General features: G+C 38.1%; 1 pseudogene; it reads right to left on the bottom strand.

Annotated features, from left to right (window-relative positions):
* Positions 1–849: 849 nt before the first annotated feature.
* On the bottom strand, positions 850–1241 carry LOC119259835 (phosphatidylinositol N-acetylglucosaminyltransferase subunit P-like; annotated as a pseudogene).
* Between the last annotated feature and the right edge of the window lie 12367 nt (positions 1242–13608).

The following is a 13608-nucleotide window of genomic DNA, read 5'->3' as shown; positions in this document are numbered from 1 at the left end:
TGCATCTTTTCCCACTAAATTGTATGCTTTAAAAGGGTGAACTTTATGATGTATGGATTATATGTCAATTATTTTAAGAGGATATATAAAAGCAGTAACTAATGCCTTTAAAAGTGTAATGAGAAATTTCATTTACCTTTTACTCATTTCTCCCAATGGTAACATCTTGCATAACTATAGTACCTTATCACAACCAGGAAAATGACATTGCAATCCACAAAGCTTATTCAGATTTCACCAGCTTTACATGTACTCATGTGACAAGGTTTATTCAGATTTCAACAGCTTTCCATGCACTCACGCACGTGTGTGTGTGTGTGTGTGTGTGTGTGTGTCTGTGTAGGTCTATTCAATGTTATCATTGTGTATAGTCTGGTAACTACCACTGTCAAGATACAGAAATTTTTCATCATCACAAACATTCCCTCTGCAATTTTTGTGTTTATGACCTCCCTCTCTCACCATCCCTAACTCCTACCAACCACTAACCTGTTCTCCATCTTTACAGACTTATTTCAAAATTGTAATATAGTTAAGATTAATAAATGTAACCTCTTGAGTTTGACTTTTTCCAGCAGCATAGTTCCTTGAGATTCATCCAAGTTTTATGTATTAATAGTTCATTTATATCTTACTTTTTTGGACTGCAACATTTTATTTATTCTGTCCATTAATGTCTAATATTTAAGAACATTTGTAATATTAATGGAACTTAATCTCAGAGAAGTTCAACTTATTTTTCTTCTTTACATCTCAAAGCTGGATGTTAGGAGAGAATACTCATGGTCAAAGTTATTATTTAAAAAAAATTATAGATAGATGCTTGGTGTTAATATGTCCACATACACTTCAGTTTTTTGGTGTAAATTCTTGGACTGCAAGAAAGAACATTTGGTTTATTTCACTAAGAGGAATATTTTTTCATGCTGGCATGTTTCTCTTTGTATTTCTTGTGCTGTTCATTTTTAGCATAGTGATCTGTGACTGTGTGTATGGAGCTGGGTGGAGCTCCAAATAAGAGTACACAGCTGGTTATTGTAACCAATTACTATAGAAGTAAGAGGTAGACAGGTTGTGCAACTGCTTGATATTTTTGAGGCCAAAAAGTTAAGCCTCAGGAAGTTAGCCAAGCTTCCAGAATAAAAACGTATACAAGATACAGTATGAAGCCAAATTGGGAACTTAAGAACGAAGCCATACATTCCTCTTTCTGACAATGGTGTCAGTGAGTTTCCCACCATTCTACTGATGGTTTTAGACAGTCTCAGCAGAGTCGTCTGCACAAACACTGCTGGGTGGAGAGGACAAATTGAGGCAAGACAGGTTGATAGTGACAACAAGCTAGGCAAAGATGCACTGAACCCTCTCCAGAGTGTGGCAGAAGTAGCAAGCCTATTCCTTTTATTTAAAAATGAATTTTTATTTTTAGAGTAGTTTTAGATTTATAGTTATTGAGAAGATAGTATGGAGAATTCTTATAAACTCCACATTCAGATTTCCCTATCATTAGCATCTCATACTAGTATGTTACATTTGTCACAATTATTGAACTAATCTTGATACATTTTTATTAATTAAAGTCCATATTTGAAATCTCCTGAGTTTCCCCCAATGTCATTTTTCTCAATCAGAATCCCATATTACATTTCACAATTATATCCCTTCAGTCTCCTCTTGACTGTTTCTAATTTTCCTTGTTTTGGGTGACCCTTTTTTTTAATATTTTATTTTATATAATTCTTACATCATTTTTCATTTTTGCACAATGTATACATTTTCATTTTGGTTATATTCCCCATACAATTGCATCCCCCCCTTATTTTGACCCTAATCCTTCTTCTCCCCACCTCACCCCCACAGTGTGTCTCTGGTTTATAGTTGCTTATTGATTTTTATTTTTACTTTGTATTAATTAGTCTTTTTCCTGGTCCCTATTTAGGTTTTCTGAATTCCTGCTATGAGTGAGACCATCCGGTATTTTTCTTTTTCTTTCTGACTTATTCGCTGAGCATGATCCCTTCTAGCTCCATCCATGTTGCTGCAAACTGCAAGTGTTTGTCTTTTTGATTGCTGAGTAATATTCCATTGTATATATGCACCACATCTTCTTGATCCAGTCATCTATTTTTGGGCATTTGGGTTGCTTCTATAGCTTAGCTATTGTAAATAGTGCTGCTATAAACATAGGAGTGCAGGTGCCCTTTGGAATTCCTGTTTCTGTGTCCTTTGGGTAAATACCTAGGAGTGGAATTGCTGGATCATATGGAAACTCTATCGTTAGTAGGTCAAGAAATCTCCACACAGCTCTCCATAGTTATTGGACCAGTTTGCACTCCCACCAGCAGTACAGGAGAGTTCCTTTTTCTCCACACCCTCGCCAACATTTGTTGTTGCTAGTTTTTTTTTTAATTTTTAAATTTTTATTTATATATTTTTACATTGTTGTTCAGTTTTATACAATGGTTGATTTCTCCTCTCAGGTGTAGTCCCCATAAAATAACCACCACCAAGACACCCCTGGTAAGTTAGTATCTCATTGTAGTGTTGATTTGCATTTCCCTGATTACAAGTGATGTTGAACATTTTTTCATATGCCTGTTGGCCATTTGCATTTCCTCTTTGGAGAAGTTTCTTTTTAGCTCTTCTGCCCATTTTTTGACTGGATTATTTTCTTTGTTGTTGTTGAGTCTCATCAGCTCTTTGTAGATTTTTCTGATCAGTCCTTTATCATTAGTGTTGTGTGCAAAAATTTTCTCCCAGTCAGTGGAGTTTCTCTTTGTTTTTGTTATTGTGTCTTTTGCTGTGCAGAAGCTCTTTAATTTGATGTAGTCCCAGCTGTTGATCTTTGCCTTCACTATCACTGTTTTGAGTGATGTGTCTGTAAAGATGTCTTTGACGTGCGTGTCATGTAGAGTTTCGCCTATATTTCCTTCTATATATTTTATGGTTTCAGGTCTTATGTCTAGTTCTTTAATCCTTTTTTTTAAAGATTTATTTATTTATTCACGCGGGAAGGTGAGAGGGTTCACCAGAGCCAGAGCAGGGAACAGAACAGGCAGAGTGACGAAATACACTGCTGAGGGGAGCAGCGGGCGCAGCAGGAGAGGTCTGTTGTGCCATGTGGGACCCTTGCTGGTGGCTGGGGATCGAACAGGTGCTGCTGAGGCTGTGGGCAGTTTCGCAGGCCAAGGCTCAACTGCTGCACCAGCAGGGGAGGCCCCTTTAATCCATTTTGAGTTGGTTTTTGTGCATGGTGTTAGGTAGTTGTCAAGCTTCATTCTTTTCCATGCAGTGACCCAGTTTTCCCAGCACCATTTATTGAACAAACTTTCTTTCCTCCAGTGCATATTCTTTGCTCCTTTGTAAAAGATTAGTTGACCATAAATCTGTGGGTTTATTTCTGGATTTTCTATATGGTTCCATTGGTCAGTGTGTCTGTTCCATGGTCTTGTTCCAATACCATGCAGTTTTTATGATTATGGCTTTGTAGTATAGTTTGAAGTCTGGGCGTGTGATGCCTCCATTCCCTTCTTTTTTTTTCAGAAGAGCTTTGGCTTTTCGGGGTTTTTGGTGATTCCATATGAATTTCATCAATAATTGTTCTATTTCTTTGAAGAATGTCATTGAAATTTTTATTGGAATAGCATTGAATCTGTAAATTGCTTTTGGTAGGATGGCCATTTTGATAATGTTAATTCTTCCAATCCATGAGCAGGGGATGTCTTTCCATTTCTTTGTGTCTTCTTCTATTTCTTTTGACAGTGTTTTATAGTTTTCTTTGTATAGGTCCTTTACCTCTTTTGTTAGGTTTATTCCCAAGTATTTGAATTTTTTTTGTTTCAATAATGAAAGGGATGGTTTTTTTTTTTTGTTTCTTCTTCAGATTTATTGTTTGTGTATAGGAAGGCTACTGATTTTTGCATGTTGATTTTGTATCCTGCCACTTTACTAAACTTGTTGATTAGTTTAATTAGTTTTTTTGTGGAGTTTCTGGGGTTCTCTATGTATATAATCATATCATCTGTGAATAGTGATAGTTTGACTTCTTCCTTCCCTATTTGGATTCCTTGTATGTCTTTCTCTTGTCTTATTGCTCTGGCTAGGACTTCCAGTATTATGTTGAAAAGCAGTGGTGAGAGTGGACATCCTTGTCTTGTTCCAGATCTTAATGGAAATGCTTTCAGCTTTTCACCATTCAGAATGATACTGGCTATGGGCTTGACATATATGGCCTTTATGATGTTAAGTTATGTTCCTTTTATCCCGAGAATTTCAAGGACCTTTATCATAACTGGGTGTTGTACTTTGTCGAAAGCTTTCTCGGCATCTATTGATATTATCATATGGTTTTTATATTTCTTTTTGTTGATGTGTTGGATAACGTTTATTGATTATTGGATGTTGAACCATTCTTGTGTCCCTGGAATAAATCCTACTTGGTTGTGGTAAATTATCTTATGGATACATTGTTGGATTTTGATAGCTAAAATTTTATTGAGGATTTTTGCATCCATGTTCATTAGGAAGATTGGCCTGTAGTTTTCTTTTTTCGTGTTGTCCTTGTTCAGTTTTGGTATTAGTGTAATGTTGGCTTCATAGAATGTGTTTGGTATTATCCCTTCCTTCTCAATTTTTTGAAAGAGTTTGTGAAGGTTAGGCACTAATTCGTCTCTGAATGTTTGGTAGAATTCATTTGTAAATCCATCAGGTCCTGGGCTTTTGATTTTGGGGAGGTTTTTGAATACCATTTCAATTTCGCTGCTTGTAATTGGTCTGTTTAGGTGTTCTATTTCTTCTTTATCTAGCTTTTGGTGATTGTGGAGTTGTGGGAATTTGTCCATCTCTTCTAGATTGTTGAACTTTTTTGCATATATGTGTTCATAGTAGTTTCTGATTATTCTTTTGATTTCTGCTGTGTCTGTTGTGATTTCTCATCTTTCATTTGTGATCCTATTTATTTGTGCTTTCTTCCGTTTTTCCTTTGTGAGCCTGGCTAGGGATTTGTCTATTTTATTTAGTTGTTTGAAGAACCAGCTTTTGGTTTCATTGATCTTTTGGATTGCTATTTCATTTATTTCTGCTTTGGTTTTTATTATTTCTTTTCTTCTACTGGTTTTGGGGTTTTTTGTTGTTCTTTTTCTAGTTCTTTGAGCTTTGAGATTAGGTTGTTTCTTTGAGTTCTTTCTTGTTTCTTGATGTGAACCTCTATTGCTATATATTTTCCTCTTATTACTGCTTTTGCTGTGTCCCATACATTTAGGAAATTGTTGTCCTCCTTGTCATTCAACTTGAAGTATTTTTCAATTTCTTTTTTGATCTCCTCATTAGTTCAATTGTCTTCCAGTAGTGTGGGTTTCAATCTCCCTGAGGTAAGAGAGTTCCCTGCCTTCTTTTTATGGTTTATTTCTAGTTTGATGCTTTCATGGTCAGAGAAGATGGTTGGTATGATTTCAATCTTGGTGTATCTGTTGATGTTTGTCTTGTACCCCAGCATGTGATCAATCCTGGAGAATGATCCGTGTGCACTTGAGAAAAATGTGTACTCAGATTTTTTGGGGTTTAGTGTTCTATAGATGTCTGTTAAGCCCATGAGCTCTAGACCTTATTTAGAGCTTTAGTGTCCTTACTTATTTTTTGTCTCGTTGATCTATCCATTGTTGATAGTGGTGTGTTGAAGTCTCCTACTACATATGTGTTTTCTCTGATGTCTGTTTTCAGAGATGATAATAGTTGTCTGATATATTTTGGTGCTCCTTCACTTGGTGAGTATATGTTTTGTTTTGTTTTTTATTTAAATATTTTATTTTATATAATTCTTACCTCTTTTTTCATCTTTGCACAATGTATGCATTTTCATTATGGTTATATTCCCCATACAATTGCACTCCCCCCCTTATTTTGACTCTAGTCCTTCCTTTCCCTGCCCTCCCTCCCCTCCTCCCTTCCCCCGTAGTGTGTCTCTGGTTTATAGTTGCTTGTTGATTTTGATTTTTACTTTGTATTGCTTAGTCTTTTTCCTGGTCTCTCATTTAGGTTTTCTAAATTCCTGCTATGAGTGAGACCATCCGGTATTTTTGTTTTCCTTTCTGACTTATTTCGCTGAGCATGATCCCTTCTAGCTCCATCCATGTTGCTGCAAACTGCAAGTGTTTATCTTTTTTTGATTGCTAAGTAATATTCCATTGTATATATGTACCACATCTTCTTGATCCAGTCATCTATTTTTGGGCATTTGGGTTGCTTCTATAGCTTAGCTATTGTAAATAGTGCTGCTATAAACATAGGAGTGCAGGTGCCCTTTGGAATTCCTGTTTCTGTGTCCTTTGGGTAAATACCTAGGAGTGGAATTGCTGGATCATATGGAAACTCTATCGTTAGTAGGTCAAGAAATCTCCACACAGCTCTCCATAGTTATTGGACCAGTTTGCACTCCCACCAGCAGTACAGGAGAGTTCCTTTTTCTCCACAACCTGGTGAGTATATGTTAATGAGTGATATTTGTTCTGGAAGTATTGTCTCCTTCATCATAATTTAGTGACCGTTGGGGTCTCTTTTTACATTTTTTAATTTGAAATCTGTTTTATCTGATATAAATATAGCTGTTCCTGCCTTCTTTTTTGGTCCATTTGCTTGTAGGATTTTTTCCATCCTTTTACTATGAGTCTATTTTTATCTTTTGTAGTTAAATGTGTTTCCTGGAGACAGCAAAAGTTTGGGTTTTCTTTCTTAATCCAGCCTGTGACTCTGTGTCTTTTTATTGAAGAGTTTAGTCCATTTACATTTAGAGTTAATATTGATATGTTAGCATCTGTATTTGCCATTTTGTTTGTCTTTCTTCTGATTTTATTTATTCATTCTTTTAATAACTTTTTTTTTTTTTGGCCTTGTTTCATTGTTACTTATCCCCCTCTTGGTTCTGGCTTTAGGACTCCTTGTAGTATTTTTTTGGAGTGGAGGTTTAGTTGTAATGAAATTCCAGAGTGTCTGGGAAGGTCCTTATTCTTTCTTCACAGAGGAAGGAGAGCTTTGCAGGATAGAGTATTCTTGGTTGGCATTTGTTGTCTTGGAGTCTGTTGACTATGTCCCTCCACTCTCTCCTTGGCTATAATGTTTCTTTGGAGAAGTCTGATGTCACTCTGATTGATTTTCCTTTGCATGTTATCTGTTTCTTCCCTCTTGTCAGCTTCATTATTTTTTCCTTGTCTTGGATTCTTGGGAGCTTTACTATTATGTGTCTTGCTGTATTTTTCCTTCTATCATAGAAGTTTGGTGTTCTTCTTTATGCAGTTTATATCAACTAAAACTTGACATGTAAAAATAAAATTTTAGGAAAAATATATAATTTCAATAGGTGGATTATTTAGTTATATTGCATTTTGCTTCTTCATTAAAAAAATGAGAACCAAAAATATGTAAATTTATTCTATCTTTGTAATATGTGAATACACTAGAGATTTCTACTTAACATAGGTCACAATGTCTGACAAGTAAAATAAATAACAAAAGAGTATTTGTGTCAGATTAACATTTATGTTAGCAGTTATTTGAAAGTTTAACATGTTTGCTTAGCTTTTAATTCTTGATTCAAGCATATTTGCATAACATTTACTTAAAAACAGTCTAAATGCTTGAAATTGCTTATTAATCATTATAGTTAAGTAGTCTATCTGTATAATTTAGTTTTGTTATTCTGACACCATTGCATAAATTTGCATAGCTGCATAAAATGTCAGTATTATAGTTCATACACAATTTTTTAACGAATTCCTATTGTGTGCATGTCACTAACGTACCTGTGAGGTTTTATTATTTTTATTTTATCCAGAGATGTTACTAAGGTCTAGGGCATTTTGTAACTCACCATGAACCAGAACCTATTTGAGAGTGTTTTACTCAAACTCCTCTATTCTCAAAGAAAGAACATTTTACTTGTAATAAATATTGTGAATTAAAGAAGTTTACGTGAAAAAAAAAAAAAGAAGTTTGGTGTTCTTCTTGCTTCTTATATGTCTATTTTCAGCTCCTTCTTCACGTTTGGGAAGTTCTCTTCAATTATTTCCTTGAATATTTTCTCTGTTCCAAGGTCTCTCTCCTCTCCGTCTGGGATTCCTATAACTCTTATATTTCCTTTCCTCATGGAGTCAGATAGTTCCCGAAGTCTTTCTTCAGTCTTTTTCATTCATACTTCTCTTTCCTTTTCTGTTTTGTTCTTTTTATTTCTGTGTCTTTGAGAGTGCTTATTCATTCTTCCATTTCATCTATTCTGTTATCACTGCTTTTTCCAGAGTTCTTTAGCTCTTCCATTAATTCTTTGATCTCCTGCATCTCCTTCACTTCCCTCTTTAGGGACTCAATTTCATTCTTCTGATCGCTGTTTTCTTCAATGACTTCTGTCAGCTTCTTAATCATGGCAGTTTTAAATTCTCTTTCTGAAAGGCTCAGAAGTTCTTCCAAGTCACTGTTGTTGCATTCTGGTGGGTGTTTTTCTTTTTGTGGTGTGTCTTTTTCCTGAGGACTTTCTTGGGTGCATGTAGTTTTTCTTCTCCTTGCTGCTTGTTTTCTAATTTGCTTATGCGTTGGGACACTGTGTCGCTTGTACTGGCCGGCATCTTTTTGGTGTGCTCTTTCTGGCATGTTGGAAATTAGTGGTCCAATCAAGTCAAAAACTGTTATGTCTGAATTCTGATAGGGCATTAGTATTATGAATATGTTAGTGGCCACTGTCACAGAGAATCTCCTTCTTCTGTATTTGTTTTATTCCAAGGAGGTTCTTATGGTCCCACAGTCTACCCTGTGGTGGCAGAATTGCCCGCTGGGCTCCAAATCACTGGATCCCCCTCTGGGCTCAGACTGGAGGCCAGATAGGGCCAGGCTTGTGGGGGCTTTTCAGCTCACAGGCTTGTGGGGGCTTTTCAGCTCGCCTCTGGCTGTGGGCACAGCCCTTTCCCACTCCACACAGTCTAGGTGTATTGCAAACACTCCAAAGGACCCTGATCTAAGATGGGGAGTCAGGAGGGCACTTCCGTGTACCCTCAGTCTGCCCCGGCGCTGACTGGATCCCCCTCTGGGCTCCGGTGGCCAGATGGGGCCTGACTTGTGGGGGCTTTTCAGCTCACCTCTGGATGTGAGCGCAGCCCTTTCCCAGCTCCACGCAGTCTAGGTGTGTTGCAGACACACAAAAGGTCCCTGATCTAAAATGGTGAGTCAGGATGGCACTTCCGACCCTTTTTTTTTTTAAAGATTTATTTATTTATGCATACAAGAATGGGGTACAGGCCAGAGGTGTGGGAGGTGAGGGGATTCACCAGAGAGAGAGAGAGTGGGGAGCAGAACAGGCAGATCTACTGAAATACACCGCTGAGGGGACCAATGGGTGAGACAGGAGAGGTCTGCTGTGCCATGTGAGTCCCCTCCCTGATTGAACTTGTGCTGCAGTGGCTGCAGATAGCTTCATAGTGTTACTTCTTAACTCCTTGCACAACCATGGAGGCCCATAGGGGGACTCTTGAGAGTTTTGAGGAGATAGATATTGTGGAGAATTGTGATGTGTTTGATATTTTCCTCAGGTTAGATAGAAGTGTTTTGGGGAGAAAGACCACAAAAGTAAAATTCCATTCTCATTGCATGATATTAAGGGTACATTCTGTCAGATGACTTAGCACTGTTGATCTTTTTTTTTAAAAGATATATTTATTTATGCATACAAGAGCTGGGGTACAGGCCAGAGATGTAGGGGTAGGAGGGTGAGAGGATACACCAGAGACATAATGGAGAACAAAACAGGCAGATCTACTGAAATACACTGCTGAGGGTAGCAGTGGGCAAGTCAGGAGAGGTCTGCTTTGCCATGTGGGTTGCTCCCTTGTTGGCCAGGGATCGAACTCATGCTGCAGCGGCTGCAGATTGCTTCATAGTGCAGTGCTTAACCCCTTGCGCCATCACGGAGGCTCAGCACTGTTGATCTTAACTCTGATCACCTGGCTGGGATAGTGTTTATCAGGTTTCTCTACTGCAAAGTTATTCTTTTTCATGCTGTATTCTTTGCAGGGGAAAGTCACTCTGTGCAGCCCACTTTTAAGGAGTGGAGAATTGTGTTCTACTCTCTTAAGGGCAGAATATCTACATCACTCATTTGCAGTTCTGCATCTCTCTAATATGTTTTGATAATTTATTCAATCATTTATTTGTGTCAGCCTGGACTCATATTTATTTTATGCTTGGGTTACAATACAAATTTACCTTTTTCATTTGTTCCTCAAAGTGTTCCAGTTTTGACTTTCAGTTGGCTCCTGTATCCCTTTGAAATATGACCATCATTGTGGGGTATTTTTTTTAAAGATTTATTTATGCATACAAGAACTGAGGTACAGACCAGAGGTGTGGGGGGTGAGAGGATTCACCAGAGACAGAGTGGGAAGCAGAAGATACAGATGACTGAGGGGAGTAGCGGGCGAGTTAGGAGAGGTCTGCTGTGCCATGTGGGTCACCTCCCTGGTGGGCTGGGGGTCGAACTGGTGCTGCAGAGGCTGCAGACAGTTTCATAGTGCTGTGCTTAACCCCTTGTGCCACCATTGTGGCCCCATTGTGGGGTATTTTGATTTTTGTTTTTTGAGTACTTTTCCCCCCATTTCCTGGTACTATGAGATGCTCTAGTTCAACTTGTATCTTCCCTGCCACATTGCTAGAATCAGTCTTTTCACAAGGAGCTCTGATTCTTCTTATTGAAGAACAGTATTAGAAATCAAGGTGAACTCTAGATTTGTTCATTGCTACTCAGGCATCATATCCTTTTTCTCTCAGCTAACAGAGCAAATAAATACAGGACTAGACAGTATACTAAACATTGTGTATACATACATCTATAAATATTTCTATCTGTAACTGCCTATATCGCTATATTAAACTAAACATGCATTCCTACTAATAGTTCCCATGCTAATCTATTACAATAGGGATTACTCTAGTGCAATATTGTGATTTACTTCACATGACCAAAATACTACATTTCTCAGATGTATTTGGTCACATCCATAGCTCACAGTTCCTGAAAGTTGTCAGCTCCTCATAGCTCGAAAAATTCTTGGAATTTCTTGAGAAGTTATGGCAACGTGAGTTCTCTTGTTCTCATTTCCTGAGAATGCTTCAGGCCACAAATGGTCGACATGTTAATTGTACCAAGCACTTTTATACCACAACTGATTTTATGTTATGGACAATATTTTTTTTTAATGTACTTCTAAATAAAGGTTGATTGCCAGGGAAGATTGTTATCTACAAAATAGTTTGCTGAGATTTTAATTTTTATTTATGTTGAACAGAATAATTGAGGGAAATATTGAGTCAATATTGAGTGTTCTAGTCCATGAACATGGAATCGATTTATTTAGATATTCTTTTTTTCATTGGTATTTTCTGATCTCTCCACATAAGTCCTACACATACTGCTAGCTTTATACTATTTCATGTATTAGGTGTTATAAATGGAGCCATTTTTAAAAATTTCTAACTTCAATAGTTGAATGCCAGCATATAGGACAGCAACTGACATCTGTATATTAACCTTGTATTTGGTAACTTTGCTATACTCATTAGTTCCAAGAGGTTTTTTTTGGTCAGTTCTTCAGGATTTTTATGTCGGGGCCGCGGCGAGCTGTGGCGCAGTAAGAATGCACATCATTAAGCAAGCAGCCAATGGGACAAAGCAGCCAACGGGATGAACGCATGTGTACAGCACGCTATGTGCACGAGCCAGGCATGCAGGGAAAGTACCAACCAAAAAGAAGCATGCAACCTGAACATGAGACACCACCGGCAAAGCGCAGGCGCAGCACAGGGTATAGAAGGCATGTGCTAGAGGAAATAAAGTTCCCCCGTTTTGCAGCTTCTCATCCAGTGTGTCAGCCTCTCATTTCATCCCCAGCCCCTCTTCCCTGCCTCTCGAATTCTGAGGGTCGGGACATTTTTATGTCAGATGCAAATTGTTTTATATCTTCCTTTCTAATCTATATTCCTTTTATTTGCTTTTCTTCTTTTAGTTCACTGGCTGGAAATTTCAATTCTATGCTAAATAGGAGTGGTAAGAGAGGGCATGCTGGTGGTGCGAAAAGACATCCTTGTCTTGTTCCCAATCATAGGCGGAAAGAATTCAGTTTCTCTTGTAGGTGCTCTTTCTCAAACTGAGGAAGTTACCCTGTAGTCCTGGTTTGTTGAGGCTTTTTTTTTTTAATCATGAATGACTGTTGAAAAATTTTTTTTAAGATATATTTTGTTTATACAAGAGCCGGGGTACAGTCCAGATGCGTGGGAGGGTGAGAGGATTCACCAGAGACAGAGTGGGGAACAGAACAGGCAGACTGACGAAATACACTGCTGAGGGGAGCAGTGGGCGAGACAGGAGAGGCCTGCGGGGGGGGGGGGGGCGGAGGGCAGGGGGAGCGGGGGGTGGGGGTTGGGGGTTGGGGGGTGCGGGGGGGGGGGGTTGGGGGTTGGGGGGAGCGGGGGCGGGACCGAAGGCGGGTGGGGACCGAAGCAGCACTGCAGAGGCTACGGACAGCTCCACACGGCTGTGCTCAACCACCTGCAACACGAGGGAGTCCTGACTGTTGAAATTTTAATTAATTATAGATTTACATGCAGCTGTAAAAAAAGAATACATACAGATCCATGTACTGTTTACGAAGTTTCCCCCAAAGCAAACAGCTTGCAAAACAATATTTCAACCAGAATGTTGACATTAATACATTCCACTAATATTATTCATATTTTAGTTTAACCTGTACTCATTTGTGTGTGTCTATATGGTTTAATAACGATTAGGAGTGTGTATCCCATCACAGTCAAGATAATGGGACTTACATAACCACAAGGATTTATCTTATTGCCTTTTATAACCACACCCTATTCCACCTCCCCATATCTTTAACCTCTGTCAACCACTAATCTGTTCTCCGTTTCTAAAACTTTATCTTAAGAACGTTTTGTATAAATTGAATCAGATAGTCTTTTCAGGGTTTTTTCCCTAAGCATAATTTCCTTGAAATCCATCCAAGTTGTTCTGTGTATCAATAGTTCATTCATTTATATTGCTGCACAGTATTCTACGGTATACAAGGACCAAAGTTTAATTTGTTAAGCAAATTTGTTTAGCTTGTTATTCACTTGTTGAAGGACATTTGGTATACATATTCATGTACGGATTTTTGTGAGCATATCTTTCTATTATTCTAGGATAATATACAAGAGAGCAATTGATGGGATACATGATAAGTATATGCTTAGGTTTGTAAGAAACTGCCAGTTTTTAAATTATATCATCTTTCAGATTTTATTGATGTACCATTTGTTCACATAAATATACACTTTCAGGAGTATAGTTTCACACCTCAACATGTGTGCATGATTTACTCACCCATCACCAAAGCACCCGTGCCACTATGCTATCACCCCCCCCCTCTATCTTCTCCTTTCTCCTCCTGAACCCCCATACCCCCTTAGCCACCATATTTTCTACAGTTATTTTTGTTGTGTTTTACCACTTTGTTTTCCTTGGTTATTTGTATTCCATAAATGAGTGAAGCCCTTCAGCAATTGTCTTTCACTTTGTGACTT

Source organism: Talpa occidentalis, unplaced genomic scaffold (assembly GCF_014898055.3).
Source record: "Talpa occidentalis isolate TD23 unplaced genomic scaffold, MPIMG_talOcc4v2.1 talOcc4.5, whole genome shotgun sequence".
Taxonomy (NCBI): domain Eukaryota; kingdom Metazoa; phylum Chordata; class Mammalia; order Eulipotyphla; family Talpidae; genus Talpa; species Talpa occidentalis.
The sequence above is the reverse complement of the archived record's forward strand: the minus strand, read 5'-3'. Positions and strand labels throughout refer to the sequence as shown.